A 13,266-nucleotide genomic window follows, 5' to 3' on the forward strand; every position below is an offset into this window, starting at 1 on the left:
ACAAAACGAGCTGTGTTGCAAGAAGTGAAACAACAACATACGTCTCTCTTAAAGTGTCTCTGATGATATAATTTTACCGCCTAAGCGGCTAAAATCAACAGGGAAGGTTAGAAATCTGGCCACCTCCTCGCCTTGCTGATTCAAGGCCAACAGGAGGCACCGATCCAAGAGGTCAAAACCCAGACGGGCACTGTCCTGAATACTCAACATGCCATCCTTCAGGAATTCCACAGATACTATTTGAACATATACTGAGCCTGGGCCTATGCCCCCATGGAGACCTTTAAACAGGGTTGGATTGGTAAGGTTGTCGATTTGGGCGGTGTCTGTGTTGTTTGGATGCAGCCAGCGGCCCAGTGGCCTGAGGGGCCTTTCTGGAGGCAGATGGGCGTCCATTACCTCCCTTTTATCAACGGGCAGATGTGTCACTCCCTTTCTCTCGCTGGGCCAGGCAATTAATGTGTGCTTACTGAGCGGGGGCAGGGGGCCTTAGCAGAAGTGGCCTCACTTATTTTCAGGTGTGTTTCACCAGTGTGAACTAATCCGTGCATTTTTAAAAATCTAAGTAAAGTTAAGAAAACATGCCTCTGTCAGAGCCCTCCCCCCGTCTTTTTTTAAACTTCCCTGAAGCAGGGTTTTGTGGAAGGGCAAAATGCAAATGTGGGGCACTTTTTTTAGAGTTCCCGGGACGATTTTTAATTCCAATCCAACACTGGAGACAAAGCCTAATTTCTCACACACCTGCCCATACTGTAAATATCTGTTGAACAGCGGGAGGTTCTGGACGCTATCATAACCACTGCAGAAGTCAAACAGGCAATTAGAGACCTGGCAGGGAACAAGACCCCAGGCCTAGACGGTTTATCCCTAGAATACGAGCAGCATCCTTATGAGGCTTGAGCCGGGAGAGACGGGTTTGGAGGAAATTGCGGATTTTGCACACTATTTTAATCTGATTTGGGGGCTGCTTTGAAAACTTGCACATTTTATTTGGGAACGTTTTTAACTGTATTACTATGTACCTTCACGCTGCTAGGTGATTGCGCTTTTGCACATGCACTTCACGTCTGTATTACGCTACGTCTTGCCGTCATTCTCAGAAGTGCGGTCAGCGGGCTAGTTGATCTGACGTTGTCCTACAAAAAGGGAGACTGGCGCAAGCGTGCAGCCGGCGCACTGCTGGCACGCCAAAGTCCCACCAGGGGCAAGCCCGTCTGCGCCCATCCGGATCGTGGCAAGCTCCAGCCATGCTGCCTGTGGCTCCCTTCAGGCCGGGACTGTTTGGACTACAGAGCAGTTACTTGCTATCTCAACTTCAGGTTGCATAAGGCCTATGTGTTTTGATCCTGGTTTGGGGGGGGGGATGTGGAACGTGGCCTTCATGAGCTGCACTGTAGGACTTGCACTTTCAAATTGGAAAGGGGCTGCAGATATCCATAACTCAGCGGATGCATTGACGTTAGGACTTACATCCAAATATAGTCCCAGGTCTCCTATTAGGGCATGCCTGATCAACTTTAAATCTCTCCCTAAACATGCAGGTGACATCTGGCTCACTTTAAAGACTAATGATTGGGATGTCCTGTTTCTAATGGAAACTTGGCTGAGGGAGAGCTCAAATCCAAACATCTCCCTGGCCTTCCCTACAGGCTATAGAATAACCAAGGTTGATAGGACTGGCAATTGGTTTGGCGGCGGCTTGGCCATAATTATGAGGGAAGGCTGGGAGATCTCATACAAGAAAATCAAAGACATTGGGCTAATTGAGGCCATGTCTTTTTGTATTCAATTCTCCACGGCCTCCTCTATGGCAGGACTCTTGGTCTATAGACCTCCGAATGCTCTGACTGCCTACTGGCAGAAATTGTATGATAGTATTGCCGATCTCTCATTGAGGCATACTAACTTTACTGTTCTCTGCGATTTTAATGTCCATATGGACAATGTGAACTGCTCCTTAGCGGTTCAATTGGGAGATACCCTCAAAGGGTTAAACCTGTTTCAAAAGGTACTACAACCCACGCATGCAGGTGGCCATACTCTTGATCTACTTTTTACAAATGATCACACTCTACAGGTAGAGTATCCCTTACCGGTGACTTAGTCAGACCATTGGTTGGTCCCTTTTAAGCTAACTTGGGCTGCCTGTAATAACCACATTATTCAACCCCTGAGGATAGGAGAAACTGGAGGAAGATTTCCCCTGAATCAATGGGTTGCGAGCTAAATAATACCCCTCCTAAGCTCACAGGTGACCCGAGCCAAGATGCCTCTGTCTTCAATGAATGGGTTAACTCAGCCCTTGATAAAATACCCCCTATTAAGACTATGAAATTAGCCAGGAATAAACCTTCGGCTCCCTGTTTCACCATGGAGCTCCATACGGAGAAAAGCCTATGTAAGAGGCTGGAGCGTGTCTGGCGACATAACTATGAACCTTCAGCCAAATGCGAATTTAAAGCAGCACTGAGGAAATTTCATAGCCTGAAGCGTAAGCACATCAGGGACTACATCGCAAAGCAGATCAAGTCAGCTCCGCCAAATACGTTTTTAGGATAGTCCAAGGTTTTATGAAACCACAAGCCCTGAAGAGCACTATCCCCCCATCTTTGGCTCTCTGTGAAGATTTAGCTACTTTCTTCCAGAATAAAATGTTAACTATTTATTCCTCCTTTCCATCATCGGGATTATCCGATATGGCAAATCATTCCCCACTGGATACATGGTCGGCTTTTCGCCCGTTTGGGATGGAAGCGTCACTGGGGGAACTTAATAAAATAAAATCAGGCTCCCCGTTGGACCCATGCCCGTACAGATTTTTTAAGTTATTAGCCCCCTGGCTCAACTCCACATTGAACCCTATTTGGAACTCCTCACTGGAGACTGGGGTCTATCCAACTAGCTGGAATAAAGCTTATGTCCAGCCTATCCTCAAGAAATAGGATGCAAGACCCAGCAGAGCTAAAACATTTTAGGCCTATATCTCTTCTCCCAGCCCCGGCCAAAATTGTGGAAAAAGAAGTCTAGAGACAACTCTCAGACTTCCTAAAATCGAACAACCATCTTCACAATTCTCAGTCTGGATTTAGGTCGGGTTACAGCACGGAGACAGCTCTGCTTGAAGTGGCCGAATCGATCTGTGAAACCTTGGATCAGGGTAGCTGTGCAATGTTGGTGCTGTTGGATCTGTCCGCAGCCTTTGACACGGTGTCACATAGGATCGTCCTGAACAGACTCCATCATTTAGGAGTGACGGGAACTGTCCTGGTATGGTTTCGTTCATTTCTTGAGGGTCGCTCTCATCAAGTAATTCTTCATCCCCATGTCTCTAGTTCCAGCCCCCTGATGTGTGGTGTTCCTCAGGGCTCGGCTCTGAGCCCCACACTTTTTAACGTTTATCTGACTCCCCTTGCGGCAATTGTCGAGCAATGTGGGGTGAAAGTTGTCTCGTATGCCGACGACACACAACTGGTGTTCTCTTTTAGAGAACACAACGAGCCAGCTTTCGCCAATTTTAGACAGTGTCTTTTAAACATCTCATCATGGATGACAGACTGCTGCCTAAAATTAAACACCGATAAGACGGAGGTCTTATTTTTTAATCAACCTACTCCACCCCGACCAGCGCTGTGGTGCCCAACTGAGTTAAATCCGCCTCCACTACCAGTTCCCTATGCCAGGAACCTAGTGTTCAAGTTTGACTCTCAACTCACTGGCAAGGCGCAAATTGCTCATGTCTCCTCACGGTGTTTCTGGAAACTGAAGGCTCTGCAAAGATTTCATCACTTCCTGCCCATGGACTGCAGGAAGTCAGTAGTGCATTCATTAGTCACCTCTCAACTTGACTATGCCAACAGCCTCTACCTTGGTCTTCTGGAGTACCTGATCAGGAGACTACAGCTTATCCAAAACGCGGCAGCCAGGTTAATTAGGAATGTGCCACTACGACATCATATTACCCCCCACTTGCGCAGTCTACACTGGCCCCCGGTAAAGAGAAGAGTGGAGTTCAAAGCTCTGGTCCTGGCCCATAGAGCAGTTAGATGGACTGGTCCTCAATACCTGAAGCGGAGACTTCAGAAATATAGCCAATCCAGAGCACTCAGATGTAATGGTCAGAATCTTTTGGTCACTCCCCGTTTTGTGACGGCTAGGATCGGTGGCCGTGCTTTTTCGGTGAAAACTGCTACCATATGGAATTCCATGCCTAACCATCTGCGAAAAATTAACTCGGAAACCGTGTTCAGGAAAGCATTAAAAACATGGCTATTCGGCCTGCCCTAGAGTCAACGGTCCAACTCGGTCTCTTTTCCCCTCAGGATGGATGTGCTGCTAGCGCCGAGACCCTTTCGTTGGAGGTAGCCGTGCGCTCTACAAGCTTCAATAATAATAATAACACTACAGCACATTCGCGAGTGGCCTAGCGCCGTGAGTAGCTACGATGTACAATGCGGCACTACGCTTAGGGGAGCTACCGCACACCCTTCGGGAATCACTACTAATATCTCTTCCCAAAACCAATAAGAGACCCACTTACTTTGCCTCCTACCACCCTATAGTCATATTGGGGGAAGATTACAAAATATTGGCGCAAGTCCTCCCAGAACTCATACATCCAGACCAAAACGGATTTGTCCCTGAACACAGCAAATTTCACAACCTCAGCTCTCTGTTCCACATACAGGATCAAATTCAAGTAAGATTTCAACATGCTGCATGACTGATCCTAGATCTGGAAAAAGCATTCAACTACTTATACTGGGACTATTTGTTTCAGTTCCTCACATGGATGGCCATTGGCAGAAGCCTCTCTGCCTATACACAGCTGCTGTACACCAGGCCCCTTTCCTAGGTCAGGCTTGGGCAATACATCTCAGTCCCATTCCCAGTTGAGCGCGGCACACTTCAGGGGTCTCTGCTTTTTTTACCATTGCCATGGAGCCACTAGCTGTTTGGCTGTGGATGGACGGTCATGGCTGGGGCATTACCCTTGCAGACAGGACACGTGCTGTTGCACTGTATGTGGATAACCTCTTGCTGTACCTCCAAGGCACACATGCAAACTTAACACCCATACAAGACGCACTCCAGTCATTTGTTAGATCCGCTGGCCTTGCGGTCAACTAGGACAAATCTCCTGTCCACCCATTACAAGCTAGCTTATCTCCACAGGCGCTTAGCATAGGTGGGGCCCGCTTGCTTGGCGAGACAATGCGGTGCAGGATTTGGGCATAAGGCTGAACTACTCTACCCCGGACCTTCTCAATGGCAACCTACGACCCATACTCGTAGCAGCAAAATCACGAGTTCAATTTTGGAAGCATCTTCTATTAGCCAGTATAAGGAAGATTGCCTTGTCTAAGATGGTAATCTTGCCCCGCCTCTTGTACTACTTTGCTAACCTACCCGCAATACCCCGTAGTTTCTTCAGCAAGTTCTCTCCCTACCCTAAACCATAAAACACAACCTCTGCATGACTCCAATCCTTTCCCTACCCTAAACCCTAAAACACTACCCCTGCATGACCCCTGACCCTGGCCCTTGCCCTGCCCTAAACCCTAAAACATTACGGCTGCATGACCCCCCCCCCCCCCGGCCCCTGAATTAGTAACCCCCACCGCAGGCACAATCCTCCTTACCTTTCTCTCCTTGTGGTTTGTGTGGTGCAGGCAGCTCGTCTGAAGGGCGGTGCATGTCGTGGCGAGGAAGCAGAATTGCCTCTGTTTCCTCACAGCGACATGGATCGCCTATTTTTTTTATAACATATGTGCTTTTACAATACATACCTTTAAAACTAAATTTGTTGTAAAAGCATGCGTGGTAAAAGCACATACGTTGTGAAAAAATGTGTAGAAAAGTCTGCACGTTGTTACAACGCATGCGTTGTAATGTTATATGCGTAGTAACAGCCGCGATGTAATGGCTGTTACCCGTACCTGACCACAGCTGGCAACCTCTTTTCAGTGGGTCGCCATCTCTCATTTGACCAATTGCAGGCAGTCCATAATCTCCCGCCAGGTGAATTTCTCACCTGTCGCCAACTGCACAACTCGTGCTACAGACTGTGGTCCACGAAAAACGCATAGAGCTCCCAGTACATGCCATCTTCCAGGTGCTCCTAACAGTGGGGGAAGGTAGCCATCTGATCACATGGATATACCAGGCAATACGTGTTCATACGGGGACCTCCCTTGACCCCTTGCACATGAGATAGGAGGACGATGCGAGGAGAGCATTACATGATACGGAGTGGGACAAGGCACTGGCCATTACACAAACCGTCCCAAGGAACGCCAGATTTAAAAATATAGGGAGATACTCTCAAGAAGGTGTGATAACTACCTCAAAAGTAGCTTAACGCAACTCTTCACATCTCAGTCTATCGCGGGGAAATAACACAGTGTTAATGTGGTATTCTCAACATGGCGGCACCATGAGATAGACCCACCACAATGCGTCAAATGAACGTGTTAAAATCAACGCAACGCCGCAAAAATGCGAAACACCAACACGAAAAACGCGGCGATGACGCAAATTTGCAATACAAAAATCAGTGAAAACCAGCCACAGGCCTGCAATCCCCATGCGACATGCGGGAAAATGCACTACAAAAGTTGGAAAAAAACACATACAAAAGCCAAACAACAGTGAAGCATAATGGAGTCAGCCGGAGCAAATGCAAAGGACAACCAGAACCCCACAAGCCCCCCGGAGGACCAGCCTGGGACCTCAGGGTCAGAGAAGGTCAAGGAGAAGAAGAGTAGGAATAAAAGGTTCCGTCCGCAGTAAAACAGGATCCTAAAAACGGAGGTGATAGAACACCATCAACTACTGTTCGTCACCTCTACTGTGTCACTGGGAACTAAAAATGGAATATGGCAGACCATCGTGGACAAGGTGAATGCTGTCGGTATGCTGAAGAGAACAATGGAAGAGGTCAAGAGGCGCTGGAATGATGTCAAGCGCAAAACCAAGCAGAAACTCGCAAACAACCTGAAGGCAGCAATGCAGACTGGAGGTGGGAGCCCAGCGCCACAGGAGGAGCTGGACGAGATGGAGAAAATGGTGTCCACAGTCATCAGTGGGGAGACGGTGGTAGGAGTTGGGGGCCCGGACACTGCTCAACATGACCGGACACAACAGCAACAGGGTGAGTATCGAACAGGGACTGGGGGACGGGGGAGATGGGCAAAAGGGCACACATGCACAAGTAAGCATAGCACATCTGCGGACAAACCATGCCCCAGACCCCTAACTCCCACCAAGAGACCAATGCACCCAAGTATGCAGCATCACAGCACTGTATAAGCACAGAAGTCAGAGGCACACTGCATGTAAGGGATAAGGGGCAGCCAAATCAGAGCTGCAGGGGCGACTCCCCCAAAATGCGGCACACACACAACACATGCAGAGCACATCAACACTGACAACGATGTGGCACAATCCGCAACATGTCCACAACAGAACAGAGGACACAACTGGTGCCGCTTGTGGGCAGAAACTGGTCAATCACATATGGCATCGCAGAAAAGAGTGAGTTGACAATGTACAAGTACAAACGCACATCCGTGATGTTGTTAAAATGTCCACTGTCCCGCATCAAATAGGCAGCTTCCCAAAAACAGTCACAATGTACACTGTCATGCAGTCTGAAAGTAAACATGTACAATGCGTCAGCATACATGTGAACACAATGTTAAACTGCATCTCCCCTTCACATTGCAGAGGGGGAATCAACACCTCCTGGAGAGCAGTCCCAACCTCTCTTCGCTGATGATGAAGAGGACCACCACACCTTCAACTCCGACGCCCTCCAACAGCTCGTGGAGAGCCTCCGCAGCCCACTTCCAGGAGCAGGGCAGCCCAGCTGCTACGAGGAGAACCCACCCCCTGCACAGTACACATAGCAGGCAGCACCCACCACCACGGCTGCCTCCCAGGACCCCGACGACGCACACATGGCCTTCCAACTCCGTGTACTGGGATGCCAGGAGAAGCTGGCTGAACAGGTGCAGGTGGGGTTCGACCACATGGCAGACAAACTAAACGCCATACGTGGGTTTCTAAGTCCCATCAGGGACCACTCACAGTCGCTAACGGACACCCACAGTCCGCTCCATGCCCTCCAACGAACCATGTCTGACATCGCCAGAGTCCTGACTCTGTGACAAGAATGACAGTCTAGTCAGAGTGGTTCCAGCAAGCTCGCCCGGGAGTTGGGACTCATGTGGAGGCTCATGGAGAACATGGAGCGGACGCGGGTGGAAAGAGCGCCTGCCACGGCTGCACACGAGCGAGAGGTAGCTGGGTCCCTCAATGCCATAAAGACCCTCCTCATGGCATTGCTGCCACAAGGCCTGGCGCTGATGCATGCTGCTGCTACCACTCCATCCACATCTCCGGCCCCTGATGTGTCAGTGCCACACAGTGTGGCACACATTCCACCTCCGGCCCCTGAGGTGTCACTGCCACACAGTGCTGTAAACAGAACACCACCACCCACATGTGAGGCACCTAACACAGCAGAGGACAAAGATGCGGCTGAATCTGCCCTCATGGTCAGAAGGAAGCGGTAGCATTCATCTCCGCCAAATGGCCTGTTTCTGCCCTCTGCATCATCACCTTCCACCGTCCCCCGATGCACTCTGCGACACTCACCTTGGACCTCGACATGGACTGCCATATTCTGTTTGGTCACCAATGACACAGCCATCAGACTGCGGACTGAACTCCTCCTCTTCTGATGTACTTGTCATTCCCTGAAGGACTCTGGCTGGTCCTCTGCAGGCTAACAAAGGGGTGGGGCTGGGGTGCAGCTGCCTGTGTGCGCAGGGGCCTGTGTGCACAGGGACGGGCAAGCGGTGATGGCGTGTACTACTGTATGGACTCTGCCATTCATGTCTCTGGCAACTGTTTCAGATGAATGTATGATGTTACTACGCTGGCAAATACCATGCGGTAGGTTACAATGCGGACGTTACATCATCCGTGTTGTTACCACGCCTGGCATTACATCGCAAGTCATTCCTACGACTTGTGCTAGATGGCGCGCTGGACTTAGGAATAGTATAAATTACTATTCCTACTCCAGTTAGCGCAACAGCAGGGAATGTGTTGGATTTAAAATCCAACACATTCCCTGGTGTTGCGCGCCATCTAACGACTTGCGATGTAATGGCATGCGTGGTAACAACGCGGACGATGTAACGTCCGCGTTGTAACCTACCTGCGTGGTATTACCAGCGTTGTAAACACTGTTTCCCGTTTCAGATGAGGGACCCGGGGGACTGAAGTGTGTACCGGCACGTGGTTGGAGACACACCGGTGGCTGCAGGTGAGCAGTGAGGCCTGGGTCTGCATTGTCGGCACTCTCTCTCTCTCCCTCTCTTTCTTTCTTTCTCCCTCTCTTTCTCTCTCCCTCCCTCTCTACCTCTCTTTCTCTCTCCCTCTCTCTCTCTTTCTCTAGCCCTCTCTTTCTCTCGCTCCCTCTCACTCTCTCTTTCCCTATCCCTCTCTTTCTCTCTCTTCCCCTCTCTCTCTTTCTCTATCCCTCTCTTTCTCTCTCTCCCCTCTCTCTCTTTCTCTACCCTTCTCTTTATATCGCCCCCCTCTCTCTATGTCTCTCTTTCGCTCTATCTCTCTGTACTTTGATGGTCGCATGACACACCTTCTTATTTGTATTTCTGTCTTGCTGTGACTTACAGAATGCCCTGAGTAGACCCATCATGCCTCTTCAAGATTGTTGTTTTTTAAAAAAAATCTGTAATAAAGGTTTTATTTGGATTATGTGATATGAATGTATGATCTCCATTTTTCTGGCCACACCTGTGTGTTAGGTGTTGTGATTGTGCGACTTCAGGTGATTTGTTTGGTTCATGGTTTCGTGGGGATGATGTGCATTCTCTTCGTCCAAAGGGAGGGGGGGTCCGGTGGTGTCCGGGGGTGGGGGGGGGGGTGGCGGTGGGTGTTGTTGCCCTATTAGGGCTCCTGGCTGCATGTTCAGTTGCTCGGGGGCATCTGTGATTCTTCATGTTTGGCTATGGGCTGTGCTCCCTTGTCTGGTGTCGTTTGTCGTCCGACTTTACACCAGGTCGGAGCAGGTGTTAGTTTCCTGCTGCTAACGTGCCTTATCGCCTGTTTTGTGATCTTATCACTGATCTGGCTGGTCATTGAGAATGTTATGGAGTGGTGTTGTTGCGGTGTTTTGCTCGGGAACGTCTAATCTGCATTTCATTAGCGTTAGTTGCCGGGGTCATCCGTGGCGATGTTTTTTGAAGATGCTATCACCAGAAAATTTGGCTCTTAGCACCTGCTTGTGAATGGGGCGATACTTTTATCGCAACTTTGGCTGTGATAAGGTGCCGATAACTAAGCGATAGATCCTTGAGAATATGCCCCATAGAGTTTCACATTCTTTACTGAGCGAACCTGAACCCCGCACAACTCTATTGTTATTTCCCCACGGCCGACCGGCGCTACCCCAGCTGTCTGACTGGGGATGCTGAATTACGTCACATACTGTGGTCCTGCCCTGCACTCGCCACCTACTGGAGCGGAATCCACACCATACTACGCAATGTTACTGAACTTACCGACACATCCACTTGGGAAGCTTGCGAACTAGGCATATGCAAGAGATGGAAAAAACAATCCGTAAGGACTCGCTTCATGGGGTTGGCCCTCCTCCTTGCTAAGAGGACACTCACTCTGCATTGGAAAGCTCTACATGCACCCCCACTGACCGCATGGCAGAATGTGTTGCGCAAATGGGGTACAGCCGAGGGAACGGGCCTCCGATTTGAAGAAATACAACATCTTCACTAATACCCCGTATCCCAGGAACAGGATGCGCTTCTCACTCAATTCATTCATAGTATGTCGCAAGATCAGGGCCGGACTGGGAACCAAAACCGGCCATGGCAAAGTGCTCGTCCGGCCCCCCTGGGGCTTGGGGGTGCCGCCGAGCTCTTTGCCAGGGCCGGTTTTCGGCCGATATTGTTACAGGGCCGATTTTGCAGCTATGCTGCAAAAACAGCCCTGTAACAAAAACGGCCCTCAGGGGCCCAAAACCGGCCCCCACCTGTGCGGCACACCGTGGGATTGCCCGGTGCACGCTACGGACAGTCCGGCCCTGCCCAAGATAACTCTTCTTCCTAAAATTGCTAACACCACACACTGCTTCATGCCTCCATACGCATGTGTTTTCCCCTCACGATCTACTTCTATTCGCACACACCCCGGACCTTCCTTCATCAGATTCATTTTTGTTGAACATACGAGTTACATACCAGGTCCTTCGCCCCAACCTGCCAACACTGCTTTCTGCAACACTTTCTTGATCTCACCTAGCCATGACCTGCTATAGTTATCTGATGCATCTGTACTTGCCTGATACCTCCCTACCCCCTGTAATTTCCAAATTACTATTAGTTTATCATGAGGATGTATGTTACCATGCTTGCCATGGTGGAGCTAGTGAACATGATACCATTATGCACGCTGCTGTATTCTGTAATTGCAGTGGTAAACTGTTGTCTGCTTAAAATAATTTTTGATTTAAATACTCCTTGTTTGGGGATTGCCTGATACAATTGTATGGTGCTATGTTAAAAAACTACAATAAAAACATTTTATTTTAAAACAAGCAAATTGTTCTGATTTGTTTTTATCCTATTAAAATGTTTGTGTCCATGTTACTTCAGAATAAGAAAACAGGTGTCTTATATATTTTGAAATAATTGTACTTTTCTTTCATAAGCTATTTAAATTTTGTGTGTTAGAATGAAATTGACATCTTACAGCCTTTCATTTCAAATACCCCAGCATTATTGTATGACAGTTTATCTTACAAAATCATTTAAGTTTGCAGTCAGAGAAAGAAAAGTAAACACCAATCTCTCTAGGATAAAATAAGAAGCAATTTGTAAGAAAACATAATAAGCTGACATTTGACCTCTGTCTGGTAATGCTCAGTAAATGTGACAAGATAAAATAAAATGCAAACTTGGAAACTACACAGCTAGGCGGAATCGGGAACATCTTGCTTCGGGTGGCCATGGGGTATATATTGGAAGCGGTTTATACATGAGGGTATTACTGTGACGCACTATGCTCCTAATCTTCTTCAATCTTTGAGGGATACTGAAATTTTGCCTGATACGTACAGTGCATCAAGCAGGAGACTGGACAGACATGGGAGTGAAGCTTTGGCAGACCTGGTGGAAGACGGTAAAATGAGAACCCCTGAAAATCTGATGATCACGTAGAACCGGGGAATGGGCCAGTTCTCCTTATATTCTGCCTTGAGGAGGTTGATGGTGACAACTTGGAGCCCGGAACACGACTTGTCCAATACGGTGGTACCTCTAGAGGTGATATTAATCAATGACGGGACAAAAAAAGTGGTAACAGGCCTTTAGAGGCTGCTATTGAACACTACTGCAAAGGAATGGGAAGCTCAATGAGTGGTGAGAACATGCCTTGGGAATCAACATCACAGAAAAAGTGTGGAATCTCTGCCTGAACTTGATCAAATTGGTTTCGAGGAACGCACAATTCTAATTTCACCAAATTAAGCCATGTACAAAACACCTATTTTGTCCCGGAAAGAATTGGAAAAGTATACCTGGGGCAGAAACCACATATCTCAGGTGCATGTACAGTACTGAAACCTTTCTACACATGATGTGAACATATCCTGTGACATCCCAATTCTAGTCAATGGTAGTGCAATGTATCTCTGACGTGACCAACTGTCTTCTCCCACTGGACCCTCTGCAGTGCCCATTGGATGTACGACCAGTCACTAAAATTATGAAGCAACTCATTCACTTTTAGAGTCTAACCTTGATCTTGGAGAATTTGTGTATAGCCAAGTCATGGAGGTCTTGCACATGCCTTTAAACATTGGTGCAAAGAGTTGGTAAAGTGGACTAGTTCCGGAGATGGATATTTCTTCTGATATACAGACCAGGGATGGTAGAGAGGGATCACTTGAGCTCTGGGAGACCTATTTGGAAAAACTGAATCCCAAATCAGATGCAAACCCCCAACCCCCCAAGAGTAGGGAAAGGGTCATCCACGGGAGAAGGTAAAGTTTAACGGTCCTGAATAAAAGGGAGAGTAGTGGGGGCCTATGGGCAGGGGGGCAGAAGAATCTATGGTAGATATTCTGGGTGCCTCAGAGAGAGCCAGGAGAAAAGGGGCGCAGGGCAGTATGTGCCCTGACTGGATGGTGACCATAGCAGAGGATTGCGGTTGGGAAAA

The sequence above is a fragment of the Triturus cristatus genome, chromosome 9 (assembly GCF_964204655.1).
Source record: "Triturus cristatus chromosome 9, aTriCri1.1, whole genome shotgun sequence".
NCBI classification, from domain to species: Eukaryota; Metazoa; Chordata; class Amphibia; order Caudata; family Salamandridae; genus Triturus; species Triturus cristatus.